Raw genomic sequence first — 27446 nt, forward strand, 5'->3', positions numbered from 1 at the left:
AAGTGGGAAAATTTCCTGAGCAGGAACAATTTTATTTGTTAAATATTTAATTAAAAAGCAATCAGTGCATTATATGGTGAATGTAAACATAGAATAGTGCAGCACATTACAGGCCCTTCAGCCCACAATGTTGTGCCGACCCTCAAACCCTGCCTCCCATATAACCCCCCACCTTAAATTCCTCCATATACCTGTCTAGTAGTCTCTTAAATTTCACTAGTGTGTCTGCCTCCACCACTGACTCAGGCAGTGCAATCCACGCACCAACCACACTCTGTGAAAAACCTTCCTCTAATATCCCCCTTGAACTTCCCTCCCCTTACCTTAAAGCCATGTCCTCTTGTACTGAGCAGTGGTGCCCTAAGGGAAGAGGTGCTGGCTGTCCACTCTGTCTATTCCTCTTAATATCTTGTACACCTCTATCATGTCTCCTCTCATCCTCTTTCTCTCCAAAGAGTAAAGCCCTAGCTCCCTTAATCTCTGATCATAATCCATCCTCTCTAAACCAGGCAGCATCCTGGTAAATCTCCTCTGTACCCTTTCCAATGCTTCCACATCCTTCCTATACTAAGGCAACCAGAACTGGACACAGTACTCCAAGTGCGGCCTAACTGGAGTTTTATAGAGCTGTATCATTACATTGCATCTCTTAAACTCTATCTCTTATGAAAGCTTAACTACCCTATCTACCTGTGAGGCAACTTTCAGGGATCTGTGGACATGTACCCCCAGATCTCTCTGCTCCTCCACACTACCAAGTATCCTGCCATTTACTTTGTACTCTGCCTTGGAGTTTGTCCTTCCAAAATGTACCACCTCACACTTCTCCGGGTTGAACTCCATCTGCCACTTCTCAGCCCACTTCTGCATCCTATCAATGTCTCTCTGCAATCTTCGACAATCCTCTACACTTTCTACAACACCACCAACCTTTGTGTCGTCTGCAAACTTGCCAACCCACCCTTCTACCCCCACATCCAGGTCATTAATAAAAATCACAAAAAGTAGAGGTCCCAGAACAGATCCTTGTGGGACACCACTAGTCACAACCCTCCAATCTGAATGTACTCCCTCCACCACGACCCTCTGCCTTCTGCAGGCAAGCCAATTCTGAATCCACCTGGCCAAACTTCCCTGGATCCCATGCCTTCTGACTTTCTGAATAAGCCTACGGTGTGGAACCTTGTCAAATGCCTTACTAAAATCCATGTAGATCACATCCACTGCACTACCCTCATCTATATGCCTGGTCACCTCCTCAAAGAACTCTATCAGGCTTGTTAGGCATGATCTGCCCTTCACAAAGCCATGCTGACAGTCCCTGATCAGACCATGATTCTCTAAATGCCCAGAGATCCTATCTCTAAGAATCTTTTCCAATAGCTTTCCCACCACAGACGTAAGGCTCACTGGTCTATAATTACCTGGACTATCCCTACTACCTTTTTTGAACAAGGGGACAACATTCACTTCCCTCCAATCCTCCTGTACAATTCCCATGGAAAACGAGGACATAAAGATCCTAGCCAGAGGTTCAGCAATCTCTTCCCTTGCCTCGTGGAGGAGCCTGGGGAATATTCCGTCAGGCCCCGGGGACTTATCCATCCTAATGTATTTTAACAATTCCAATACCTCCTCTCCCTTAATATCAACATGCTCCCGAACATCAACCTCACTCATATTGTCCTCACCGTCATCAAGTTCCCTCTCAGTGGTGAATATCGAAGAGAAGTATTCATTGAGGACCTCGCTCACTTCCACAGCCTCCAGGCACATCTTCCCACTTTTATCTCTAATTGGTCCTACCTTCACTCCTTGATGTGCATTGCTGAACAATAAATGACTCAAACTTCCATTGGTTTGGTTTATCCCATGGAGGAATGCGTCATGTTTCAACAACACCTTCTTCTGAATGAAGGCCAATTTTTAAAACAGGAAATTTAAACAGTATCACAATGATCAGCAAGCAAGGATAATCTCAGGTTTGCATCAAATTGCTCGGTGACTCACACTGAAGTCTTTATTGTCCGCTACAATCCGAGGATCCCAGGAGCCATAACTAGTTTCAGCTCAGCTCACAGCTAGATCTTGTGAAAAAACTGTGAAAACTGTTCAGCACGCTGGAGTGGAAATTAGATGCCTGCGCCCCATTCCCTGTGCGTGGCCAGGGGTTACGTTTACATTTTATTGCCTCTTTGCCATTGTGTAGCATCCCAAACCCATGTCATAGAATCAAGCAATGTTTGAGTCAGCTAAACTAGGGAATATTGGAAAAGAGCTACAAGTAACCAAAGATTTATATTTTAAAAAAATTAGGGCACAAAAAACGGGATAATGGAAGGCAGAAAGTGAGAGCATGGAAAGGACGGCTCAGGAAAAACCAGATTAGAAAAAGACCAAATTAGGCTATCATCACCTATCATTTAAATAATCTGATAACTGTGGAAATGTTCTATCAGGCCGTGGAATGATACAGTCTATGCATTTAGACTTATTTAATAATATCCTCTGCTTTCCTGACAGCATCCACCGTGACCAGCATGATAGTGCAATTGTTTTAAAGCACCAGCGACCAGCAATCGGGATTAAATTCCTGCCGTTGTCTATTAGGAGCTTGTACTTTCTTCCCGTGACTCTGTGAGTTTTCTCCAGGTGCTCCAGTATCCTCCCACATTCCAAAGACATACGGTTTGGGTCAGTGGGCATGCTATATTGGCGCTGGAAGTGTGGCTACAACTGTGGCCAGGCCCCAGCACAGTCCTCAGAATGTGTTGGTCATCCATGCAAAATGACCAATTTACAGAAAAGGCAGGAGAATGGGGTTGAGAGGGATAATAAACCAGCCATGATTGAATGATGGAGCAGATTCAATGGGCCAAATGGCCTAATTCTGCTCATTTGTCTTATGGTCTACCACCTTCCTTCCCCCACCCCACTCAAGGGGCCATTCCTCCTTCCATGTGGTCCAGGTGCTCTGTATGAGTTACGTTATAACATTTATACATAATAAAAGCCAGCTGTATAGTTGACATTTCAGTAAATGTTTTCAATTAAATCCTACCACTTAAGTACATTGGCTGGATCCCACCCCCACTATCTCGTACAGTCCGAATTGCCCATTCCAGATGTTTGGCTCAAAGTGTCACACTGACCTGTTACCAGGAGGAAGCTTTCCCAGAATAATGAATCTAAGTGTTACTTAAGAAGTGCAAGCGCTATTAGATTACTACCAGAAAGAACTGGCCAGGTTCTTCAGAAAGGATCAAAATTCAAGGAATTCATCAATGGAAAACCGTCAGTCTAATTCCCTTAAATAGTTTAGTCGAGTTGTTAGAATTTTGTGGAACACATATCCAGTTGGAAACCCCTAGCAAAATAATAATTAAATAAAATGGTCCCCAAGAGTATTCAGGTTTTGTTTGTATGGTATTCTCTTTTCTTAAGCTTCCCCTTTTCATGTTTTTCCCTAAGTTTTCGGACTTCCCTTTGCCCACAGCCAAACAGCTTGAAGTCTTTCTTTCTGCCCCAAACATTTGCACTTACACCACAAATTCTGCAGCCTGAGAGCATTCTAAAGCACATTGCAGAGGATGATGTAATTTAAAAATCAAACCATACATTGTACTGTAGGCAATGTAGCAGTGAGTTTGTGTACAGCGAGGTCTTAAAACATCAGTTAGGTAAATGGTCAGGCAGTTTGTTCCCGTTCTTTTGGTCAAAGGGCCAGGAAGGAAGGCATTTATATACTGTCTTTCACATCCCTCCGGAGACTTCCCACAATGCTTTAGAGCAATAGATTTCCTGTCAAAATGAGGTCACTTTTGCTTGATACTTTGGAAAGCATTTGCAAATAGTTTTGTGGGACTTCTTACATCACATTAGAAGATAGACTGATTATTGTTGAACCATGACTGTTTCCATGTGTGGACAACTTCCTTAAGACTCAGAATCCACAGAGTGTGTTGGAATCATCGATAGTAGTTGAACTAATTACCTCTCCTTTGGTATTTATGTCAACCTGTTGTGTCAGAGCATTTGTATGTTTGCTTCCCTAATGTCGTAGAATTCCATACAACACCCAACACACACACGTTCCAGTCAGTCCAGCTCATACACGCCGGTGTTCTTATTTCTCATGATCTTCTACCACCCTCTTTCATCTCACCTTGTCAGTATATCCTTCAGATTTCTTCTTCAATGTGTGTTGCCTTCCTTTCTACCAAAAAATGTTTTCACCTATCCTCCAAAGTTCTTGAACATAGCCTTTGGTACCCAAATCTACATTCATCCTTCCCAGAACTCCACGTTTGAATTCCTTGTATCAACATGCTTCCCTTTCAAGGGAATAAAATAGTTCTTATCAACATCACAGGAATATCTTTCCTGAAGTAGATTATCCTTTCTCAGACTACTTCATCTTTGCTGCCTTTGATAGCTTTGACTACATCGTCTGCTCCCAACATTTCTGCATAATCGCTTGATGTGATCAAACACTTATTAACCATCTAGCTTTCAATAAGAGAATCACATTTTGTGACTCTGTTGTCCCATGGGAATCTGCACACTGCCTCTAGGTAACATTATCTGAAAGCAGATAGCTGGATGATTGCCATGTCCAGTCGACAGCCACCAGCTTCATCTGCTCCTCTAGATGATCAAATTATTTGTCTCTCAACAAAATTGGAAATCTTTATTTTCCCAAATAAAGATCGGGAGGACAGAGTCTCATTATTCTTAGTTTCTGCAGAAAATTCCATTCCCTGATTTCATTCCACCCATTGGCAACTGAGCAAACTTTGTTTAAGAGGCCGTGTATCTACCTTAAATGTGATTAAGTCCATATGTCCTCCCTCCATCACATCTTCTGTCTGCCCAGCCTCAGTCTTTCAGCTGCTGAATTCCTCTCCTTTTCTTTATTACTTCTTCATGTGGCTTTCAATCCAATTTGGCTGGATTTTCCACTTCCTAATATAAACTTAGGCTGAAGGAGAACGCTGCTTTCTGAGCCCTGACTTCCAATGTAAGAACCGTGACTGATTGTGGATCCCTCTTTTTTCCCACTCTCTGGGTTCTTTGAAATTTTTACTTGATTCATAACTGTTCACCTGACAGACAGAGCCCTTTCTTTTGACTCATTCGCTATTAGAACTAAGTTCACATCTATCTGTGTTGTCATCATCATGATGTGCCGTGTCATATGACATGGGTGATCATGGTCTCCATGACCATGATTGCTCTTGGCAAAATTTTCCACAAGAGTAGTTTGCTATTGCTTTCACCTGGGCAGTGTCCTTACAAGATGGGTGACCCTCCACCCACCCGCCCCCCCCAGTCATTATCAATACCCTTCAGAGATTGTCTACCTGGTGTCAGTGATCGCATAACCAGGACTTGTGATATGCACCAGCTGCTGATATGACCATCCACCACCTGCTCCCATGGCTTCACATGATCCTGATTGGGGTGGGGAAATGGGGGGCTGGGTTAAGCAGGTGCCACATCTTGAACAAGGGTGACTTGCAGGCTAGCGGAGGGAAGGGATGCCTTAAACGACCTTTGGTAGAGAGGTATCACCAACCTGCCATCCAATATCTACCATATCAAACCTTATTACAATTTATCAGTTTCTCTTAGGACAGTTATTAGCATTATCCTTTCTAGAGAAAGGAGGTATAGCCTATTCACTACCCTACCAACTATAGCCTCTTGTTTTTAGTGTAATTTTTGTACTTCCTCTGTGCTATGCCCCTTCAATAAAATTTGCATCTTAATATCTTGAAGAGAAGTGGATAGTTTGCCTTCAAGATGGAGACAGAGAGGTCTTGAAGGAAAAGAAGTGTCGAAAATGGTCCTTATGAATTTGAGAGCAGAGTGGAATTTGGTGGCAAAGGTGATAAAATTGATGAATTCCACATGGGTACCAGAAGCAGCAGTAATGCAGTATCAGTGTAACAGAGAGAGCCGGGGGAGTAATACTCAAGCAGATTTGGAACAGGGACTGTCCCACATAGCTAACAAAAAGACAATCATAGCTGGGCTCATGCAGCCATCCATGGCTATACATTTGATTTGTAGGAAGTGGAAGGAGTCAAAAGAGAAGTTGTCCAGGGGAAAAACAAGCTAAGCAGAGTTGGATGAGTATGTTAATGGAGGAAAACTGGATAGATTTTTGTTGTAGGAAGAAACTGAGACCTGCCTGATGGGAGATGGAAATGTAAAAATGGACAGGCCCAGACGGTGTCCCTGACCATGTTCTTAAGTTATGTGTGGATCAGCTGGCAGGATTATTTGAAGGCATTTTTTAACCTCTTGATTCTTCAGGCTGTAATTCCCTCTTACTTTAAGACCACTATCAGCCTGGTACCAAAGAAATCAAGATAACAAGCTTTAATGACCACCACCCAGTGACACTGACATCTACCATCATGAAGTGCTCTGAGATACTGGTCATGGCACACATCAATTCCAGCTTTCCAGACAACCTTGACCCACTGCAATTTGCCTACTGCTGAAACAGATGGACACCATCTCTCTGGCTCTATACTCATCATCTCTGGAGCATCTGAACAATAACGACACCCAAGTCTGGCTATTGTTTATTGATGACAGTTCTACCTTCAATACTATTATTCCAAGTAAACTCATCAGCGAACCCTGCACCCCAGAAGTCTGTTCCTCCATTTGCAACTGGATCCTTGACTTCCTGACCAAGAGACTGCAATCAGCAAGGACAGGCAGCAACAGCATTGGTGCCCCACAAGGTTACATCTTCAGCCCTCTACTCATCTCCTGTACACTGATGACTACATGGTCAGATTTTGCTCTAACTCCAGCTACAAGTTTGCATATCAAAGCACCATAGTGTGCCATATCTCCAGTAACAGTGAGTTGGAGTGACATAGTGTCATGTCAACAACTTTTCCCTCAATGTCAACAAAGGAGCTGGTCATAGACTTCAGGAAGGGGGCAGTACGCATGATTCTGTCTACATCAACGGTGTGAGGTTGAGAGCTTCAAGTTCCTACGTGTTACCGATAGCCTGTCCTGGTTCAATCACATTGATATTGTGCTGTCTTTACGACAGTTATTTAGTTTATAATATTTTCGCTTAGTAATTCATTCAATAGTATTTTCTAGTTAGAATTAGAAGTGTTTAAAGTGTATTCATTGCATGTAAAATATATCGGCATGCGATGACGTCACATCCGGTTTCGCCGCGTCTTGTGGGAAAACACCGGTTTGAAATTAGCGCGAGGGTGGGGGCTTTCCACGAGGCTCACCTGAGCACAAGCAGTTTTGCAGGCATGAGAAATCACAGTGAGAGCAACGCTGTAAGTTAATAGATAATCGATATATTGAACTAAGATGTTAATGCTGATCCTGTTAGAGGTAACGACGGTAGATAATGTTTATGCTTTCGTTAGTTAAAGAGTCGCGGATAGTTTGCATGGAAGTGTATTTAAAGTAGTCAATGGAGCAGGTAAACTCTCCCTGTATACTGCACCTTAGTGTAATGTAGTTATAGTCACCTTTGCAAGTATTTACACTTGAAATGTGATATTAAGGAAGGAACAAATACTGTATCAATCTTGTATTGTTTTATCAACAGTTTTCACCATATGTTAATGTGAAGAGTGAACAGTAAATGGTTAATCTTACTGCGATCTGGTTCTTATTAACTGTGGTTTATCCGGACGTTAAATTCGGCGTTTCGTTACACCCGAAGGAGAACGTTACAGTGAAAAAGCGGCATTATCAGGTGTTTCAAGTGCTGCAATGTCAGCTCAATCCAGCATCAAGTCGACGCCGCCCAGCGACAAGGGCAGTAAACCGAAATCAAGTAAGCCCACCCAGGCGTTATCAGGTGTTCCAAGTGCTGCAATGTCAGCTCGATCCGGGATCAAGTCGATGGCGCCCAGCGACAAGGGCAGTAGAACGACATCAAGTAAGTCCGCACAGGCAAGAGCCAAGGCAGAAGCCGCCAAGGTGCGACTGCATTACGCCAAACAAGAAGCAGTTTTGAAAATGAAACTGGCCACCAAAGAAGCCGAAAGGGCCGCCAGACAAAGAGAAGAGGCTGCCAGAGAAGCCGAAATCCAGAAAGAAGAGGCTGCCAGACAAAGAGAAGAGGCCGCCAGAGAAGCCGAAACCCAGTTGGAAATGACAAAAATATCGACAGAGTTGCATGTGCTGCAGCTAGAAGGAGAAAGAGAAGCTGCCATGGCGGAAGCAAAGTACATAGAACAAGCTGAAGGGTCGCGTGATCTGACCGAAGTAAGATCTACTTTAGAAAGGACCAGACTGGAACGCACAAGCGACTATGTACAATATCAAATAGACAGGCAGGCTCGTCTCCCCTCTCCATACGTATTCGATAACTTCCCCAGCTACGAGGAACCTCAGAGAGTCACGATTGCATCACATCCATACGAGGAAGGAAATTTACCCTCACGGCTCCGTGATGAAGTCAAGAATGAAAGAACCGACAACGCTCCTTCACCCCCACAACAGGACGGCGGGGAGGGAGAGGTTCACTACAGGACAACAATTGTCAGCTCGAACTGTACAGAAGTTTGCGGTCAAACTCAGTCAAGCCGTTCTTGTTCCGAGATCTGCCTCACTGAGGTGTACCCTAAAGAAGCACAACAAGACATTACCAAGCGTAAAGTAACCGACGAGACACTAGGTCAGTCAGTTTTCATTCAAACCGAGGATGACAACAAACTTGCACAATCAGCTCAAGATACCATTTCTTTAAAAACCAAAGACACCAAGGTCTTCAGAGATGAAGCAAATAATGGGGTTGCCCCATTGCCAATCAGAGAACCATGCCAGCGCTCACCAGATAACAAAGAGCAGGCAGTCAAACGGTTCACGTCCTTACGGAAAACCTGGAAAAGGAAACCTGAGATACAGCAACGCACCCGATTGGTCCACGAGGTACTGTGCACCCTAATGGCAGAGGTCACAGCCATTATAAACGCACAATCATTCCTACCTGTGTCTTCTGACCCAGAAAACCCCTTTATACTTTCGCCATCAACGCTCCTTACGCAAAAGGCAGGAGCACCTCCGCCACCAGGAGACTTTTCAGACAAAAAGCAATGGAGACAAGTCCAGGCTCTGGCAAATCAGTTCTGGTCCCGCTGGAGACAGAAATATCTACCTTTGTTGCAACAGAGACAAAAGTGGACAGAACCCCGAAGGAATCTTCAAGTTGAAGACTTAGTCCTGTTCAGGGACAAGCAAGCCACCCGCAACAGCTGGCCAATGGCCAGAATCACTGTTACATTCCCTAGCGGGGATGGACATGTCAGGAAGATCGAATTGAAGACTACCGACCAAGGCGATGTGAAACTTTACCAAAGGCCAGTTACAGAAGTTATTCTACTTCTACCCAATGACTGATTAAGAGACTAAGTTTTGTACTCTGCTCATTGTGACCTTACGAAGGTCAAGCGGGGAGTGTGCTGTCTTTACGACAGTTATTTAGTTTATAATATTTTCGCTTAGTAATTCATTCAATAGTATTTTCTAGTTAGAATTAGAAGTGTTTAAAGTGTATTCATTGCATGTAAAATATATCGGCATGCGATGACGTCACATCCGGTTTCGCCGCGTCTTGTGGGAAAACACCGGTTTGAAATTAGCGCGAGGGTGGGGGCTTTCCACGAGGCTCACCTGAGCACAAGCAGTTTTGCAGGCATGAGAAATCACAGTGAGAGCAACGCTGTAAGTTAATAGATAATCGATATATTGAACTAAGATGTTAATGCTGATCCTGTTAGAGGTAACGACGGTAGATAATGTTTATGCTTTCGTTAGTTAAAGAGTCGCGGATAGTTTGCATGGAAGTGTATTTAAAGTAGTCAATGGAGCAGGTAAACTCTCCCTGTATACTGCACCTTAGTGTAATGTAGTTATAGTCACCTTTGCAAGTATTTACACTTGAAATGTGATATTAAGGAAGGAACAAATACTGTATCAATCTTGTATTGTTTTATCAACAGTTTTCACCATATGTTAATGTGAAGAGTGAACAGTAAATGGTTAATCTTACTGCGATCTGGTTCTTATTAACTGTGGTTTATCCGGACGTTAAATTCGGCGTTTCGTTACACCCGAAGGAGAACGTTACAAATATCATGGCCAAGAAATTTGGCACGTCCCTGTTGACCCTTACTAAATTTTATCAATATACCTTAGAGAGCATTCTTTCTGGATATACATATAACAATCAAGGTGTCCTAGATGTGGATGGGAAGGGCCTACTCAAGTGCTGGGGCTGAGGTATGAAGGGATACAGTAAGTTTGGTAGGGCAAGTGAAGGCAGAAACAATAGGCCTACCAGGATAGTCCTGTCTGTTGGATTTTGTCTTTAAATTCACACAGGGAAAGGCAGAAGAAAGCTGACATTTGTGTCATGTTGCTTTCAAGACCAAATATTGTCCCATGGCCATAACTTAGGACAAATTAGTACCTTTTCTTCCACTCCTTTGCTCATATAAAACAACATGACATGCAATAGTCCAGCAGAACTGGCTCATCTGGCTCCCATCTGTTTGGCTGATTTCATCTGCTGAGTTACTTGTAGGAACTGATGATTTCAGCCTACTGTTGTGTGGTTAGAAGACCTTGTTCACATTTCCCAACCCACAGAAGGTGTTTAATTACTCCACAAGTTCCCTCAAAATCTATATGAGGTGTGGACTTCATGGAAACAAAGCCAAGGCACTGAAGAAGGTCATGAGATCATTGCACACATCTCAGGCATGAGAGGAGAAGTTCAGTTTTCAATATTTTCATAGTTTAACTTACACTGGAGCTGCACAGTGCATAAGGTGTATATTCCCAGTACCTATACTGCACAGGAGAGTTTGAGTAATACAAAGACATACTTTGAAAAACCAAAGAACTGCCAACGCAAACTTCAGTGTTTAAAATGCTAATACAATCTTTTTCTCTCTCATTAACACTTTTAGTCAATGATCATAGATATTATTGCAAAAGAAGCTGGTAAGGGTGAGTGACAAGTGAAGAGGACACTTTTAAACGGTGCTGTTTTGATTTGGCATTTGGAAGCAGATTCAGAAATGTTGAAAAAGGTGTTAGATAAGTACAATGAACTTTGATAGTCTGGCATGTTTAAAACTTTGATAGTGCCATACCAGCAGATTCTCAGGACTCTTGGAAGTAACATTCAACACATTTTTAATTCGCTATTTTAAAAATGTTACACATTAAGTTCAAAGGGAGTACAGGAACATGGGGCCCAGTGAGACAGAATGGAGCATGGTAAACATTCCTTGGTGAACCAGGAATGTCGGAGCTTTACTGTATTTGTAAAGGAAAGAATTCAGGACTATGAGCAAAGTATAAGGCCAGTGGTGTATTTGAAATGCTGATGTCTGGTCCACTTGTTGAAGTAGTTTTTAGGCATCAGTCTCCTAGTCCTGGCTCACTTAAAGAATGATCCTATTGTACCTTTATACTGAAAGGAGCAGGCATTCTTCTTGAGCCTAATCCTGCCAACGTCCAATAATTCCTCAGCAGAATTTTGTAACAGTGATCATCGGATCATGGGCAGGAGCAAAAGCCCTCACTGATGAGAATTCTCTGCCTTTCATATGGCAGTCAAAGCCTTTGTCACTCCATCATGGCTGATCCCGGATTCCACTCAACCTCATACACCTGCCTTCTTGCCAAATCCTTTGATGCTTTGACCAATCAGGAAACAATCAACTTCCACCTTAAATCTACCCATGGACTTGGTCTCCACAGCTTTCTGTGGCAGAACATTCCACAGATTCACTACTCTCTGGAAGATTGCCCCTCAATTTTGCAGGCATGCCCCCTAGTTCTGGATACCCCCACCATAGGAAACATTGCCTCCACATTCACCCGATTTAGTCCTTTCAATATTTGATAGGTTTCAATGAGATCCCCACTCATTCTTCTAAATTCCAGCCTGATTTTTTATCCCTCTCCACCCCATTCTCCTGCCTTCTCTCCGAATGCACTTTCTAATCAAGCACCTATCAACTTCTGCTTTATATATACCCAATGAACTGGATCCCATAACTGTCTGTGGCAATGAACTCTGTAGATTCAGCACCATCTAAGTGAAATAAATCCCTCCTCATTTCTGTTCTAAAGGGAGGTCCTTGGAGTTGCAGAGCCCAAATGTAACAAGACCCAGAACCTTCTGAATGGGTAGGGGTGAGTATGGAAATGAAAAGTTTGGGAAGAAAATTAAGTTAGGCGTTCATAAGGAGGTTATGGAATGGTTGCTGATGAATTGCAAACACAGACTTCCTGATCTGTTGTCTGCTGGAAAGGGAGCAAATCTGGTGAACTGGCTTATTATTGTCACACATACTGAGGTACAGTGAAAAACTTGTCTTGCGTGCAATTCCTACAGGTCAATTCTTGTACTACCTCAGTGCACTGTTATAAAGGTAAACAGTGCAGAATAGAGAGTTAATGTTGCAGCCAGTGCAGGTAGACAATAGGGTGCAAGGTCATAGCGAGGTAGATTCTGAGGTCAGGAATCCAAATCTTTGACCAACTCTGTAGTTCCTGGCTCTAATGCATCACCTTTGGCTCAGCGTAACTTTTTTTTTGCTTGGCGACACTCCTGCCAGAAGCCTTGTCATTTTTACTGTATTGATATAAAATCCATTTCTTTTCAAAGAAGGAGGCTAAGTTTCTCTGCAAGAAAGAACAGGAAGTGCCCTCAAAAGTCTCGAGGGAGCATCTTTCCCATACGTTGATTGTACAATAACTGTCGAGTCTGCGGTTCACAGAGAGATGAATAGTGCCAAGTAACTGAAAACAGGAAAACAAATACTCCTATAAACTTTGTGCAGAGCAGCATGCTGGTAGAATGAGATGCTTCATCTTCTTGGTTTACCGCTTTTAAATATATTCAATGAATAAGCACAACAGCAAAAGATAATTTATTGTGGTGCACAGTTCATTTCACTCTGCAGAGTAGAGACTGAACACTCAAGCAGTCAGACACTGGCTCAAATCTAATTTAATATTGATAGTGTTGTTAGTCAGTGCTGTTTGTGCCTACTTAATCAAAATGGCAGGCGTAATTATCTGCCGAGCTTTGCTAATGGAGTTCTATTATACTTAAAAGATTCATGACAGCCCATTTTCTTTTGCTTCAGATATTTGTGTGACACAGTGCATATGTTATTCATATAATCCCATCTTCACAGTCTTGTGCTTGGAATTTGGTAACTTTATATTACTCTGACCTGCCTTTTCAAGGTGGGAGTCACTATTTACTGACTTCTTCCCTAGTTACTTCATTACAGTTGTTATTAAACTTCTTATCTTACATAACCCTACGGCAGTCCAGTCGCTTTAGTTTGTTGTTCTTCAAAGCCTGGATGGGATCTGTCCAAAGAGTTCTGTGCAAATTTATATCTTGGAATGGTGTTTTATCATGCATAATGCCTGTGAGATACCTTCGCAGGTTGGGATGAAGCTGCTTTAGCTTATTTTGTATTGGGTAGTGTGTCGTAGGTATAAACTTCAAGGAGGCAGGTTGCAAAAGCCTACCTTCTTGTGAACTGTAGCCAACAACTTCATTTAACTCTAAAAGGAAGTTTTCAGCTTTCCATCTGGACCTACTCACTTGTCTTAGCTACCATCAGGGAGGAGGTACAGGTGTCTGAAGACCCCACTGAACAATTTAGAAACAGCTTCTTCCTCCCTGCTATCAGATTTCTGAATGGTCCATGAACCTACTCTCTGGTTGTTCCTTTTTTTCTGTACTTTTTATTTACTTTGGAAATAGTAGTAAATTTTATGTCTTTGCACTGTACTGATGCCCCAAAACAAATTTCACATAAGAAAAGACAGTGATAATAAATCTGATTCTGAATTTGTTTCCAACTTGAAGTTGTACCCAGAGCGGTCATTCTTATGCAGGTAACTTGCTGTGGTGTCTGAGATGTGTTCAACCATCTTCCACCCTTGGACTTGCTAACCTACACTGACCCCACTGATTAATGGCACATTGTCCTAATGAGTAGTACAGCTACTTCATAGCACCACAACCTGGGTTCAATCCTCACCTCAGCGTGGAGTTTGCGTGCTCTCCCTGGGACAGCTTGGGTTTTCTCCGAACGCTCTGCTTTCTTTCCACATCCCAAACAAAAATATTTTTTGTATGCTAACTGGCCACTGTGAATTGTAATGGAATTTGAGGTGAGTTAACAGGAATATTCAGAGAATGAAAACAAAATAAGATTAATGTAGAATTAGTATACATGGGTGGTTGATGGTTGGTGCAGATTTAGTCGGCTGAAACATCCATCTCTATCACCCTGTTGACTTTAAAATTCACAACCAAGTTTTGAGATCCTTCCATGGCCTCACTTCACTTCTCCCCTTTTCTGAAACCTCCTCCCATCTCAACGATGTAAATTAACAATGTAAATCTGTGTGTTGTGCTGATTTTGGCCCCATTCTTCTTTGAAGCTGCTCCTTTGATTGTGCTGCATGCGCCATCCGCAGTTCTTGACTGAAACCCCTCTCTCCTTCATGCCTTTGTCTTCAACTATCCCTGAATCCTCATGGAATTGTCCTTTTATGTGCCTCTGTGCACCCTCAGCTTTGTGAGAAAAATGAGCACGATGGTGAGGGAGGACTGGAGAATGATAGAGTTATATTTGGGATTGGGAGATGGGTATGGGGTGAGATCAAGATATTGGTGATTGGAAGTGGAGTTGGATCAAAAAAATTGGAGATTGGCTGTGGGTGGATTCAAGAGATCAGAGTTTGGTAGTGGGGTTGAATTGAGAGATCAGATATTTAGAGGTGCGGTTGGATCGAGCAATCTGAGTTTGAAGGTGGGGTTTGATTGAGGATTCACAGATTGGAGGTTGGGTTGGATTGAAAGATCAACGATTAGAAGTGGGATTGGATCTGATAAGAACACTGGGGTTGGATTGAAGAGGCGGAGTTTGAGACAGAACACCAAGTCAGGTGGACAAGTGGTTGGTAGGTCAGATATCAGCAATCAGGAGGGGTCAGGAGATCAGAGACAAGATGCTGAGATGGGCTGTGAGGACCACAAATCTGCTCTTGAGTGAAGTCAAAGGAATCTTGACCTTGTAGGTATCCCAGCTGAACTGCACTGTGAAGACAGCATTGACCTGGCAGTAAATAAAAACACAAAATGCTGTCAGAACTCAGCAGGCCAGACAGCATCTATGGGAGGATTGACCTGGTAGTGCTTAGTAACGTATATCCTTGGATTGTGTGGTCCAATTTCTCCCACAGTACTTCAAAGGAAGTGCTGAATGTGGAAAATATATGATACAAAAATGCAAATGTATCAAGGCAAGAACTCCTAGTGACTCAATTTGACTCAGGAATAGTTGGGATCACTTTGCTGTACCACATTTGTCACGCACCATTACTACGACATGGCAATTCTGTACAATAACACTCTTGCAGAGCTGAAGCGTAAAACCGAGATAAGGTCGCAATGAAAAAATGTAAGTGTGTATCCACATCTGTGACCTCCCACACCCACACCCAACCTCTTCTTTGCCCAAACTTTCATGCCAGGATTTATTCACATTCTGTGGAGAAACTCCCAAACCACATAGCTCTTAATGTTAAAAGTCTTCACAAAGGCGTCTTTCCAAGCAGGCTTTTGGTGAATATTTTTGATCTCTATCCATGATTTGCTGTTCTTTTCCAGATCTGCTTTCATCTGTGAAGTATTTTGCTATATTTTTCAAAAATATTAATAGCATTATAATTACAAGGTATACAAATTTTTAATAATACACAATGGCTATGTTTTATCATGCACCTGCCATCTGTATGTACCCAATTAATTGAAATGGCTAGTCACATCTTGCAATTAATTTATTCTGCAGTTATGCCTTGTTACTTCCATTATCCTATATCTCTTGCATCATCTCACCTTTTATGCATGAAGCCACAGGTGCCACCTCCCACACCAGTGCTGTTCAACCATTCCTCTGCCCAAGGCACACTACACTTGCACTTCCACAGAATACTCTGCCTATCGAAGGAGGTAGTGGGGGGGGGGGAGAATTCTCAATATATCCAGATTTCAGTGGCCACTCCCTACATATTCTGTGGGTCTCTTAACTTTCCTGTTGTCCAAGGGACACCTCAACCTTCTGATTGTCTAGGTGATGCCTCCAGCTTTCTGTTGTTAAGGTGACTCCCATCATATTACAATTGTTCAGCTGACACCCTCTACATTTCTGTCTTCCAAGTGACACCCTCTGCCTTCCTTTTCTTTAGATGAAACCCTCTACCTTCCTTTTGTCCAGATGTAGTCCCCACCTTCTTGTTGCTAAGGTTATTCAGCACATTATTCAGTATTCGGTGACTGGCTGTAGCTTTGAAATAGATTGTCTTCTTTCCACACTTTTGACTGTTTTCCTGAACAAAACAAAGGATCACTAATAGCTTTCTCATAATAAACACACTGAATGCTGCCTGCAAGATTCTCCTTCATGCTAGCTGCAGGTCATCTATTCTAAATTAAAAATGCGTGACATGGTTCAGCTACAAGTAATAATGACTGAAATGCCTTATGTCCTGTGCATTTGAAGAAAAAAATTGCTTGTATACTGTGATGAATGCAGTTTTATTAAAATTCTATAAAACAGATGTTTTACATTTCAATATGCTGTGATCAGGGCTACCATTCATGTAATTGGCTACGGAGGGTAATGTCTATTTTATGTGGTATGAATCTTATTTTCACTTCATGTCTGCTATCTTCACTGGTCGGCTGCCACAGCTCATATACTTACTTATTTTTGAATTTGCCTCCCAGCTGTATTTGACAAGCCCTAGGTTTGAAGCTTTAACAATCATTTCTTCTACCAAATGACTTCACGTCCAGAAACTCAGAGCAAGAGTACAGTGCCTCGCAGTTTTGTGCGATTCCATTTACAACTTGAATTTCCAGTGCCACCTCTTACATTGACGAAATGAAAGCATTAACTATTGCTGCCTCTGCTTTTCCTTCCTTTTATCTGTTTGCTCCCTCTCTTTCTCTGTTTCTCCTTTTGTATGACCTGCTCGCTTTCCTTTGTCTTTTTTTGATGTGCACAGACAAATTTTCTCTCATGCAGAATGTTCTTCAATAAGAACATAAGAGATGGGAATAGAATTAGGCCATTTGGCCTATCGAGTCTGCTCTGCCATTTCAACAAGGCTGATCCATTTTCCCTCTCAACCCCATTCTCCTGCCGTCTCCTCGTAACCTTTCACAGCCTGACTAATCAAGAACCTGCCAACCTCTGCCTTAAATCCACCCAGTGAACTGGCCCCAACAGCCGCCTGTGACAACGAATACCCCAAGTTCACCACCCTCTGGCTAAAGAAATCCCTTCTCATCTCTGTTCTAAGTGGAGCTGTCTGTATTCTGAGGCTGTGCCCTCTGATCCTAGACTCCATCACTGTAGGAAACACCCCCTCCACATCCATTCTGTCTAGGCCTTCCAACATTCGATAAGGTTTCAATGAGATCACCCCCTCCCCATTCTTCTAAGTTCCATTCTTCTTTCTTCTTCCACTCTCTCCTGCCTATATCCTTTTCCTGCACACTCCTGTGAGGTAGAGAGGTGTTGCCGGGTGCACAGTAACGTAGAGGTAAGCAGAGTACTATTGCAGCACCAGCAACCCAAGTTCTAATCCCACTGCTCTCTGGAAGGCGTTTCAATGTTCTCCCCATGACTGCGTGGGTTTTCTCTGGATGCTGTGGTTTCATCCCATATCCCGGAGATATACAGAGTTACTGGTTAGTAGGTTCATTGGCCACATGGTGTAATTGGACAGTGCAGGCTTGTTGGGCTGGAAGGGCCTGTTATTGTGCAGTTTCAGTAAATAAATAGAACTGGCTTACGTTTTGGTGTCAGACTGTTGGCGCTTTGGTGGAATTGTGCACTGTTTATTGTGTGTCTGAGGTCTGGAACTTTGAGTAGTACAATACAATCCTTGTTTTGTATCTCAGCTGAAGTAGGTTATAGGTCTAACAAGAAGATTAGCTTTATTTATTAAAAGTACACCGAAACATACAGTGAAATACATCAACAACCGACACCGTTCAAGATGTGCTGGGGGCAGCCCGCCAGTGTCACCATGCTCCCAGTGCCAACTTAGGATGCCCACAACCAATTAATCCATGTGCCTTTGGAACGTGGGAGGATACCGGAGCACCTGGAAGGAATCCTCATGGTCACAGGGAGACCGGACAGTGGCGTGAGCCAAACCCTTGTTGCTGGCACTGTCAAGCTTTACGCTAATCACTGCGTTGCTGTGCAGCCTGTTGTTTGTTGAATGTGGCTTCTGTTGTTGAGTTGGTTTGGTGGCCTTGGTGACTGAGCAGATATGAAGCATAACTACTGCTTTGAGTCGCACCATCCATGGAATTTGAAAACCACACAGCCAGTAACAAAATCTTGCCTTGCTTGAATCTTGCTGCAATTGTGATTGGCTTAAAAAAAAGATGCATGTTGAATCCTGGCACATGTGGGGAGACCCTGTGAGTCCAGAGTTGGCGGCAGTCAGACTATTGTGCTGGTGATGTTTGCCATTCAAGATTCCACAGAAATTAATTTGCATAATTACAAACATCATATTATCCTTGTGCCAGCACTATCAGTCATAATGATGGAATATAATTGTTTTTTCATTTGTGTTTGATATTAAATATATTGGTTGATATATTAAAGCATGGTAGCTGAGTACAGTTTTATTAATACAGCTGACAGTGTCTTTATGATAAAATAAAAATGATCCAGGAATGTCAGTGCTCTCATGTGCAAGAGCACCAGTGACCCAGCACAACTTTTACATGACCTCTTGGCCCAGAGAACTCAGAGCTTTAATAATATGACCAGCCTGAGTGAGACATGACAGGAAGAAGGTGTCAAGCAGGCAGTTGTCTTACTCTTCAGTGGAACCATCTTATCACTTATTTTAATTTGTTTTCATTTTATAGACATACAACATGGAGTAGGCCCTTCTGGCCCTTTGAGCAATGCTACCTAGCAATCATCCAATTTAACCTGAGCTTAATCATGGGACAATTTACAATAACCAATTAACCTACCAACCAAGATGCCTTTGGAATGTGGGAGGAAGCCAGAGCATCTGGAGGAAACCGACGTGGTTATGGGGAGAATGTACAGATTCCTGACCGACAGTGGCAGGAATTGAAATTGGATCACTGGTACTGTAAAGTGTTGCACTAACCGTGTCGTACATTTACATCAGCCTGGAGGCAATGAATGATGCCTTAGAGGAATTCTGATCTAACCTTGAGCATTCCCTGGCACAGGTCCTGGTGAGATACAGTCTGATACTCCTTGTTGATCTTTTGCCAAAATCAGAAAGAGCACAAAACTCTGGATGGGTGTAAGTGAGTCACAGAGAAATATTGACAGAACTCGGCAGGTTAGGCGACATCTATGGAGATGAATAAATAATTGATTTTTTGGTCTGAGACACTTTATCAGGCTGATGAAAGTTCTTGGTCCAATATGTTGACTGTTTATTCCTCTCCATAGGTGCTGCCTGACCAGCTGAGTCCCTCCAGCATTTTGTGTGTGTTGCTGTGGATTATCAGAAGCTCTTGTGTTTATAATTGAGCCATAGAGTTATACAGCACGAAAACAGGCTCTTTGCTCCATCAGACCCATGCCAGCCATTGCACTACAAATCCCATTTGCCCATTTTGGTCCATAGCCTGTGCTTTGGCAGGAGGTACAATTGGTGGTGAAGAATAAGAAAAGCTAAGTCTGGTGGAGGCCTCCCAGGGAAAAAATACGTGGAACACAATCTATCTTAATCTATCAGAGTTGAAGAGTGGAAGTGATGTTGGCATACTCTTCATTGTGCTGGGCTCCAAGTCATCCTTGAATTCTTGAATGAGGTATTTAAAAGCACAGGCATCCTTGAATCAGAAGGTCCTCGGCCTACCTGCTGTGCTGGACAATAACCTAAATCCATGGTGAGTCTGTACGATATGGGTGACTTCCTGTACTATAACAGGAGCCACCAGTCGACAGTGATAGACAGTAATAACGAGTGTGGACAAGTTCACACTCACCTTAACACTGAACTGATTCTACAATCTGTGGACTCACTTTCAAGGACTGTCTAACTCAGTTTTATTTTTATTTTCAGTTTTATTACTTTATTTGTTTGTTTATTAATTATTTGATTTTTGTATTTGCACAGTTTGTTTTCTTTTGCACATTAGTTGCTTGTCAGCCTTTGTAGTTTTTCATTGATTCTATTGTATTTCTTTGTTCTGCTGTGAATGCCTGCAAGAAGATGAATCTTAGGGTAGTATATGGTGGTGTATGCATACTTTGATAATTACTTTACTTTGAACTTTGATGGTGAAATTCAGCACCTGTTTTGCATCAGCATAGTTGAGGGAAAGATTATTTAAGACAAAAGATTTCAGACCCGGCACCAATTGGCTTTCTACCTAGAAGCTGTGATTCTTGCAATAGTGGTCACTTCATCGCACAACAGAAATGGTTGCTATGCTGCCTTTAAAGTCGTCCAAATCCGCAGGGAGGATGGGCAAGCAATTTTCGTGAACTCTCACTGGCCAACTCTTGATTACTCATCGAAGCACATACCCTACTCCAAGTTATGTCACTCTATGGATTTTGCTGGGTGGCTGAAAACATGCTCAAAAGGGATAGGAACCCTTGTGGTTGTGAATATTCAAAATGGAGGAGTAGCGACACCAAATAGGAAGGTACTGATGAAATTGGGTCCACACAACGTAGAGGCTGTGCTTGTACACCAGAAAAAGTACACATCATCCCAAGCAACCCAATCAGCTGCCCTGTTTGCATTTGTCCCGTCTATAGCAGTGTCCACAGATCTTGCCTCAGCCTCTTCAGCTACCTCAAAATCCAAAGAACCTGAGAGGAAGCAAGTCATCCATCTTAAAGACCTGCCAAAAATGAAGCAGTGTTTTAAATAAGATTGTTCTACCCACCTACTTGTCTTATGTAACACCTGTTTAGTGAGTGTCTTATCTCGTGTAACTGGTCGCTGCACACTTTTTGAGAACATCAAATTCCAACACCTATAAAAAGTATTCAGCCCCTCTCCCTTGGAAGGTTTCATGTTTTATTGTTTTACAACATTGAATCACAGTGGATTTAAATTGGTTTTTTTGACACTGATCAACAGAAGAAAGACTCTTTCCTGTTCAAGTTGTTATGATCCCAGCCCCCTCCTTTGTGAGAATCGCAAGAGCACCCGTCGAAGGGGGGGGGGGGGTCAGTAGACCCAGTCGGGGAGAGAGAGAGAGAGAGAGACGTGCCAAATTGCAAGTACCACCAGGGATACAGAATAAAGACAACAGCGACTATTGTCTCATGGAGACCACGTGAAAAGCCCTTGGGCAAGGTGGGCTGGTTGAGAGAGAGATTGCATCATCACAACCTGATTGACACCTGCGACCCCGTGAGGAAGTATAAAGAAGAGTCTCAGGGGGACAGCCCCCTCAGACGCACCAAGAAGACACAAGAGTGTTCCCACAGCAGCGGGAAGCCATTCTGAAGGAAGCCACGTGCGTTAGATTCCGGGATTGGAATCTGTGGCTGGAATCACAGAAAACCGCTTTAACTAACATCGGGGAGAGGAATCCAACGCTCCCCCGATTTCACGTAAGATTCATCGAGACTCAGCAAGTTCTTTCTCTTCTCCCCCAATCTCTCTCTCTCGGTCGCCCCACGCAAAACCCAGCGATTTTCAAAGGGCTGAGGCCTGCAGACGTTCAGAGTGACTTTTATATTTCCAACGGACAATCTATTAACCCTTAGACACCAGCAGAGCTCACTTCTTAATGATGATTATTACTATACCCGCGCTTTAGATTGAATGTTGACGATGTGCACTATCTGAATGTATGTATTAACCCTACTTTTGTGTCCCTTTATAAATAAAAACGTTTGAAAATAGTGACACCAGACTTCAACAGACCTCTCTATCTTTGCTGGTAAGTTATCCAGTTACGGGATACGTAACGAAGTGAAACCAAATTTCTACAAATTGATCTAAACATATTACAGTTATTAAACACAAGATAATTGATTGCATAAATACTCATTCCCTTCAAGTCAGTATTTAGTAGATGCACCTTTGGTAGCAAATACAAGAGCAAGGATGTCCTTTTGCATTTGTACAGGGCCCTGGTGAGACCACACCTGGAATATTGTGTACAGTTTTGGTCTCCAGGTTTAAGGAAGGACATTCTCGCAATTGAGGAAGTGCAGAGTAGATTCACTAGGTTGATTCCTGGGATGGCAGGGCTGTCTTACGCAGAGAGATTGGAGAGATTGGGCTTGTACACGCTGGAATTGAGGAGATTGAGAGGGGATATGATTGAAACGTTTAAGATAATTAATGGATTTGATAGGATTGAGGCAGGAAATATGTTCCAGATGTTGGGAGAGTCCAGTACCAGAGGGCATGGATTGAGAATAAGAGGTCAGTTATTTAAAACAGAGTTGAGGAAGAGCTTCTTCTCCCAGAGAGTTGTGGAGGTGTGGAATGCACTGCCTCGGAAGACGGTGGAGGCCAATTCTCTGGATGCTTTCAAGAAGGAGCGAGATAGATATCTGATGGATAGGGGAATCAAGGGATATGGGGACAAGGCAGGGACTGGGTATTGATAGTGAATGATCAGCCATGATCTCAGAATGGCAGTGCAGACTCGAGGGGCCAAATGGTCTACTTCTGCACCTATTACCTATTGTCTATTACAGCCTTGAGTCTGTGTTGGTAGGTCTCTATCAGCTTTGCATATCTGGACTGCAATTTTTCCCCATTCTTATTTACAAAACTGCTCAAGATTGCATGAGGATCGAGAGTGAACAGCATTTTTCAAGTCCAGTCACAAATTCTCAATTGGATTGAGGACTTGGGGCTATTGTCTTGCTAGAAAACAAGCTCTTCTCACAAGCTGCAATTCTGTTGCAGACTGCATCAGGTTTCCTGCCAAGATTTCCCTGTATTTTGCTGCATTCATTTTACCCTTTACCTTCTCAAACCTTCCAGGGCCTGCTGCAGTGAAAAAACGCAACATTATGATGCAGCCACCACCATGTTTCACGATGGTGTGTTTTTATGATATGCAGTGTTTGGCTTATACCAAACATAATGTTTAGTTTGATGGTCAAAGAGCTCAATTTTGGTTTGATCAGACCATAGAACCTTCTTGCAGCTGACTTCAAAGTCTCCTACATGCCTTCTAGCAAACTCTAGCCAAGACTTCATGTGAGTTTTTTTCAGCAGTGGCTTTTTCTTTGCCACTTTCCCATAAAGTTGCAACTGGTGAAGCACCTGGGCAACAGTTGTATGTGCAGCCTCTCCCATCTCAGCCACTGAAGCTTGTAACTCCTCCAGAGTTGTGATAGGTCTTTTGATGGCCTCCCTCACTGGTCTCCTTCTTGCACGGTCACTCAGTTTTTGAGGAAGGCCTGCTCTAGGCAGATTTACAGCTGTGCCATATCCTTTCCATTTCTTGATGATTGACTTAACAGTACTCCAAGGGATATTCAGTGACTTGAAAATCTTCTTGTATCCATTGCCTGACTTGTGCTGTTCAATAGTCTTTTCGCAGAGTTGCTTGGAGTGTTCTTTTGTCTTCATGGCGTAGTTTATGCCAGGACACTGACTCACCAGCAGTTGAATCTTCCCAATACAGGTGTATTTTTTACTACAGTCAATTGAAGCACCTTTACTGCACACAGGTCTCCAAAACCAGATCTCTATTTAACTAATTATGTGACTTCTAAAACCAATTGAGTGCACCAGTGATGATTTGATATATCATATAAAAGAGGGTGAATACTTATCCAATCGATTATTTTGTGTTTTATATTTGTAATTAATTTAGATCACTTTGTAGAGAACTCTTTTTGCTTTGACGTGAAAAAGTCTTTTTCTGTTGATCAGTGTCAAAAAAAGCCAAATTAAATCCACTGTGATTCAACATTGTAAAACAATAAATCATGAAAACTTCGGGGGGGGGGAGTTAGTGTTAATACTTTTTATAGGCACTGAACATAGTACTACACTAGGTGCTAGTGGGACATCAGAAGCTCTAGGTATCAAAAGGAGGCAGTGAATTGAACATACACACTTCTGGAGGTAAGTTTTGTTTATAAAAATAGCAATATACTGTATACAAAATATTTACATGAGCAAGAACAATCCAAAATTCCAGTGGTCTCTCTTAGGTTCCAAGTCTCCGACGTCAGCGAAAAACAATTTCCTTTTTAGTTAGAGTCAGTGAGATTCACTAACCTTTATCACTCCAATTCCTCTGACTAATTAGATCTGGTGTTTTTCCCTATTTAAAGGTTTACAGACTAACAGTTGCCTGTTTAGTTATTCCTAGTTAGCTAGGAAACCAATTGAATGCCTATTTTTAAGTATTATGGTTAAACTCAGTTTCTGTTCAGGTCAGTATGTCTACAAATTCAAATTCAACTGCGAATATACATATATACAGCTGACCTCCTTTTACGACAAATTCTCCAACATCACACCTTATAAACAAAGTAAACCACATTCAGTCACTTATCAAAGGTCTTTGCAAAAACAATCAGTTCTTCCAGAAAATCAAATGCAGATCCCTCGAATGAGAAATAAGCGCATACATCCAACCATATTAAAACCTCTACATCTGGAAACATTCCATTCCTGCGCTGGTTCTTCAATCTTGGGTGGCACGCCATCTTGTTTCTTGGCTTGTTGGACGAAGTGATGGATCATCCATGGAAAATTAATTCACAATACTTACACAACAAAAAAGCCTGACCTGCATACAACAGGATTACAGTCCGTAAGTTCTTATACGCATTCTATTTTCTATTTCAAAATTCAGTTACACTACTGAATGTATTTCACAAATTATACACTCGGAACAGTAAAAATGTTAACTCACCAAATCCCTTGGTATGATTTAACAGAACTAATTCCCAGTTACACGGTAGAGATCTTGGACATGACTCTCTGCCAATATTGTCTTGCTATAGCTGGTGCTCATTATAGCCACAGCATCAATAGATCTTTTATCAATATCTTCTTTCCTCCAGGCACTTCACCCTGTGGATTTCCGATAAGTATGGGAGAGATGCTAACTACTAATTCCAGTTTTAATAGTTTGTATCTTTAGTTAGTTTCTATAGTTTGCTGCATTTTTGTTGCTTGCCTGCATCAGCCACACCTCATTCTTGCATAGCTTTTTTCTCAGTTCTCTTTAAGTTCGGTAACCCTCATTTTCATTCCTCCACAGGTGGAGTTTTCTAACATTATATCTTTGGGTTTAATTAACCTGGGTTACACTTATCCATTTAGTTTTAAACAGTGAAAATGACTTTTCACACAAAAAAAAACACATATGGTATCATTTGAGGACTAAAGGCACTGCAGTTGGTAAAATTTGGTATTTAAACCAGATGTAAGTGCTCAGCAGGTCAGGCAGCTTCTGTGGAAGCAGAAGGGTGCTGATGCAGGGGCCCTGACCTGAAACAGCAACGTACAACAGACACCTTTTGCCTCTGCGGATGCTGCTTGTCAAACTGTGCTTTTCCAGCATTCTGATTTTTTGTTACTGAATCATTTACGTTAATCAGTCAATTTCTGAATAAATATGTCTAAAATGTTTAAAGTTCCAATGTCTGTTTGTGCGATCGGTGGAATCTTCAAGCAGTAAACAATTTGTCAGTCTCCTGATGCAGCGTTTCGACCTGAAATGTCAACATTCTCTCCACCCACCCAATCCACTCACCTGTGTCCCTCCTGTCAGATGCTGCTGAAATTGATGCCTCCTGCAGATAGTGTGTTGCTCCAGATTTGCAGCTTCTTGTGTCTCCAGCCCAATGTGAAGATCCATCTCAACTACCTGCAATGTCCACAATCAGCAGAAACTGTTAGGGCTTATTATTTTGACTTGGGAGCATGGCCAGTTTCATTGTTTGCACCAGGTTTGGGAAGAGTCAGCATTAAGCCAGTGTCAAAGTTGTAGAAGTTTACTTTTCACTTGTTTAAAAATTCCTGGATACCTTGGGCCAGTTCAACCAATCTCACCTGTTTGGAAGTAATGAACTGAGTGCACACCATTATGTAGTTAATTGCCTACTGTAAATTGTCACAGTGAGTAGGTTGCAGCTAATCAGAGTGTTGGGAGAACAAATGAGATTGGTGTTAGTGGGTAATTGATGGTTGATGCAGATACATTTCACCATTTTTTTACAGTAATTTATGGAATTGTTATTTTCATGCTCACCTTTGTCACAATTAACTGTACAGCTCTGGAATAATCACCCGCATTCTCCACTACAGAATAAACCTGGGCATAAAATCTGGATGTTCTCAAAGTACTTCGATACAGAATCATTCAGAAATTCTGTAATTCTTAATACTTACTTTAAACAGGTCAGACTGTGAAGATCAGCAGATCAATGAGCAGCAAGAGTGTGCATTTAAAGAATGCCTATCATCGACAGCTAGTTAAGTACATTGTTGAGGTGTTGCTGAATTAGTGTAAGAAGTGAAGCATCAAACATGAAGTCATGGATTTTACTGACAGCTATAAAATCGGGATTTAGTGACTGAGGAGTAAACATTGGAGTGAAATCTATGGAAAATTTCCTTGATAGTCTTCAAAATATTTATATGATGTTATGTAGATCTTCCTGTGAGAGCAGGCAAGCTCTCTGCTTAACATCTTTGCCCAAAGCCATCACTCTTGATAACACAGTGCTAGGCTGAAGACTTGCTCTTTGATAGGCTTGGACTTGGAGAAAAGTAGATGAATTCCCTTTATGCATACAAGAGATTCTGCAGATGATGGAAATCCAGAGTAACACACATAAATGCTGGAGGAACTCAGTAGGTCAGACAGCAACTGTGGGGGAACCCTTATCAAGGAGTGGAAAGAAAGGGGGAAGACACCAGAATAAGAAGGTGGGGGAGGGGAGGGAGTACAAGCTGGAAGGTGATGGATGAGACCAGGCGAGGGAGAAGATAAGTGGCTAGGGGAGGGGAGATGGAGTGAGAAGCTGGGAGGTGATATGTGGGGAAGCCTAATGGGCTGAAGAAGAAGGGATCTATCTGATAGGAGAGGAGAGTGGATCATGGCAGAAGAGGAAAGGGGGAGGGGCAGTAGTGGAAGGTGATGGCCAAGGGGTGCGGGGGGAGCTAGAATAGAGAATGGAAAAGGAGAGAAGCGGGAGGAGGCAGAAGTTGGAGTAATTGATGTGCATGTCGTCAGTTTGGAGACTATCCAAATAGAATAATTGATATGTGTAGCTCTGAGTTCTCCTCATGTCCTGAAAAGTAATAAACTTTGAGGAATTATATTCCTAGTGCCAAATCTTAAA

At 42.3% G+C, this 27446-nt stretch overlaps 1 protein-coding gene across 5 annotated transcripts in view; it reads left to right on the plus strand.

Moving 5' to 3' along the window:
* Window positions 1–27446, plus strand: part of pard3bb (par-3 family cell polarity regulator beta b) — a 1128463-nt gene that overhangs the window by 933288 nt on the left and 167729 nt on the right. The window lies entirely within an intron of this gene.

The sequence above is a fragment of the Hypanus sabinus genome, chromosome 4 (assembly GCF_030144855.1).
Source record: "Hypanus sabinus isolate sHypSab1 chromosome 4, sHypSab1.hap1, whole genome shotgun sequence".
NCBI classification, from domain to species: domain Eukaryota; kingdom Metazoa; phylum Chordata; class Chondrichthyes; order Myliobatiformes; family Dasyatidae; genus Hypanus; species Hypanus sabinus.